The sequence below is a fragment of the Macaca mulatta genome, chromosome 20 (assembly GCF_049350105.2).
Source record: "Macaca mulatta isolate MMU2019108-1 chromosome 20, T2T-MMU8v2.0, whole genome shotgun sequence".
NCBI lineage: Eukaryota > Metazoa > Chordata > Mammalia > Primates > Cercopithecidae > Macaca > Macaca mulatta.
In genome coordinates, this window is record NC_133425.1 from 44,160,404 (window position 1) to 44,162,657 (window position 2,254).

The following is a 2,254-nucleotide window of genomic DNA, read 5'->3' on the forward strand; positions in this document are numbered from 1 at the left end:
AAAAATATGAAATGTTTCACAAATTTGCGTGTCATCCTTGTATAGGGGCCATGCTCGTCTTCTCGGTATCGTTCCAATTTTAGTATATATGCTGCCGAATGATGCCCTTGTGAGACAGGTAGGTGAAATTAGCTTCATTTTGCGGACTAAGAAACTGAGAGCTGAGCACAGTGGTGTGCACCTGTAGTCCCAGTTATTCAGGAGGCTGAGGAAGGAGCATCACTTGAGCTTCCGAGTTCAAGGCCAGCCTGGGCAACATAGTGAGACCCCCATCTTAAAAAAAAAACCCAAGAAACTGAAACCCAATGAGATTAGATGACTAGCCCAAGGACATAGAATGAGGAAGAGGCAGAGGCAGAGGCAAAGCCCAAGCATTGTAGCATTGTATTTCCACTGCACCCAAATGTGAGCTTTTTTTCTGAGATGGAGTTTCACTCTCGTTGTCCAGGCTGGAGTGCAATGGCGCGATCTCAGCTCACTGCAACCTCTGCCTCCTGGGTTCAAGCGATTCTCCTGCCTCAGCCTCTGGAGTAGCTGGGATTATAGGCATGTGCCACCATGCTGGGCTAATTTTTGTATTTTTAGTAGAGATGGGTTTCACCATGTTGGTCAGGCTGGTCTAAAATTCCAGACCTCAGGTGACCCACCCGCCTTGGCCTCCCTGCTGGGATTGCAGGTGTGAGTCACCGAGCCTAGCCACATTAGGGCTTTTAGGGTGTTCATCACCTAACTGATCCATTTCTGGTCTTCTCTAGGGAGATGTTTATTTTGTTTTCAAGTGAGGCTCGAGTGAGAGTGGTTTGTGAGCCAACCACAGCACTGTCTTGACTGGATATACCATTTGATGCCATTTTGAAAATCCTCCCATAGTTTTAAAATTGACTTTATATTGGGATAATTGTAGATCCACATGCATTTGTAAGAAATAATAGAGTGATCTTATATGCCCTTTATCCAGTTTCTCCCAATGATAGCATTTTGCAAAACTATAGCACAATAGGATATTGACTCTCTCACATTTTAAAGAGAATTTTAAAAAATGCACTCAGGGAGTTCAGGGGGCAGGGCACACACCTCTGTCCTTAGGCTGTGCCAGCACTGCCCTGTGGGCCCAGAGTCAGGGGCTTGGGAGGCAATCTGACCTGCCTCTGCCCCTGCTCCTTGTGCCAGCTCCCTGGGGCTCAGTTTCCCCACCAGTGTGGCCAATGTGAGCTTCTTGATGGCAGGGGCCATGTGTCTCTTGCCTTGTCTCTGGTGCCTTGTATGGGGTAGACTCAAGTAGACTTCCTGCTTCCACAGACTCATTAAGGAAAGTGGACAGAGCCACGGAGCCTCCACATGGTGGGTGTATGTCAAGGAAGCAGCGCCGCCAGGTTCTGGGTGACCTTGGGCGGATTGCATCCCTTCACAAACCTTAGCTTTCTTAGCTATAAAATGAAGGGCTGGATAATGTCCATAAGAATCTTTCCAGTTTTGATGTAGGATTCTGTGATGTCAAAAATAAGAGCGATTGTATTATTGCGAATTGAAAAATAATTATCTTTTATGTGCCACATGTAACTTTCTATTTCTCAAGCTACCTGTTATATAGCGTCAACATTGCCTCATATATCAGACACTGCTGTAATAAGTATGCAATTTGTAGCTGCAATTTCCATTTTATGGCAATATCTGATTTACACGAGGTGTTTTTAAAGCGTGTCACTTATAACGTACACACCTGCCAAGAGCCTGCTCTTTCATAATGACTTTTCAGCGAGGTCAGAGAAAGCGCCCAAATTCAAGTAAACAAACAGCAGGCAAGCTTTCAACATGAAAGCTTCTTTTCCACCATGGGGAAGGATGCTGTCTCTCAATAGAGGATGGTGACAAATCTCCCATATTCAGACCTGCTTAGGTGAATCAGGACTGAACCCCTTTCTAACAGGTGCTCTCAAACTCCAATTGAAGAAGAGGAGAGCGATTCACAAGCCTGTGTATGCACCAGGTGAGGGGCTGTTTGTGGAAAATTAGTTAGCTAAGAATCAATTCACTGAATGACCAGTTCATTAAGTGTTCAATCCATTGATCATTTTGATAGAAATTTGAAAATGAATATTCAAGAGGTGGAGGCAGAAGCAGGGTAATAGGTAGGGGCATCTAGAACACAAAGTATGAGTTTAGTAAATTTTTAAACTGTTTATTGACCTTTTGGAAAATTGGTTATTTTGCATGTTCGCTGTTGATGGATTGATTTTTGGTAAATTTGTTTCTG

General features: G+C 44.2%; 1 non-coding gene across 1 annotated transcript; it reads right to left on the bottom strand.

The window, feature by feature from the left end:
* Window positions 1–105, bottom strand: LOC114674553 (U6 spliceosomal RNA). The gene has a single exon (XR_003725699.1). It is a non-coding gene; the product is annotated as a U6 spliceosomal RNA (small nuclear RNA).
* Window positions 106–2,254: the final 2,149 nt, after the last annotated feature.